The sequence below is a fragment of the Brassica oleracea genome, chromosome C5, assembly GCF_000695525.1.
Source record: "Brassica oleracea var. oleracea cultivar TO1000 chromosome C5, BOL, whole genome shotgun sequence".
Classification (NCBI taxonomy): domain Eukaryota; kingdom Viridiplantae; phylum Streptophyta; class Magnoliopsida; order Brassicales; family Brassicaceae; genus Brassica; species Brassica oleracea.
Window position 1 is genome coordinate 8,872,445 of NC_027752.1, and position 227 is coordinate 8,872,671.

A 227-nucleotide genomic window follows, 5' to 3' on the forward strand; every position below is an offset into this window, starting at 1 on the left:
AAGACGCTCATAGTGCACACACTTATATTCTACTCAATTGCGAGGATCCATTGATGTGTTATTTTGAAAGGTAACATATATGGACACTTCTAAACACATATAAGTATACAATTGCGAAAGATTAATTAATATAAAATGTGATTTTACAGCCCATTTGTTTCTCAAGTCGAAGAAACATTTTCAGGTATATCCACAAGTGACGTAGACAAAAGGAAAGATCAACACTT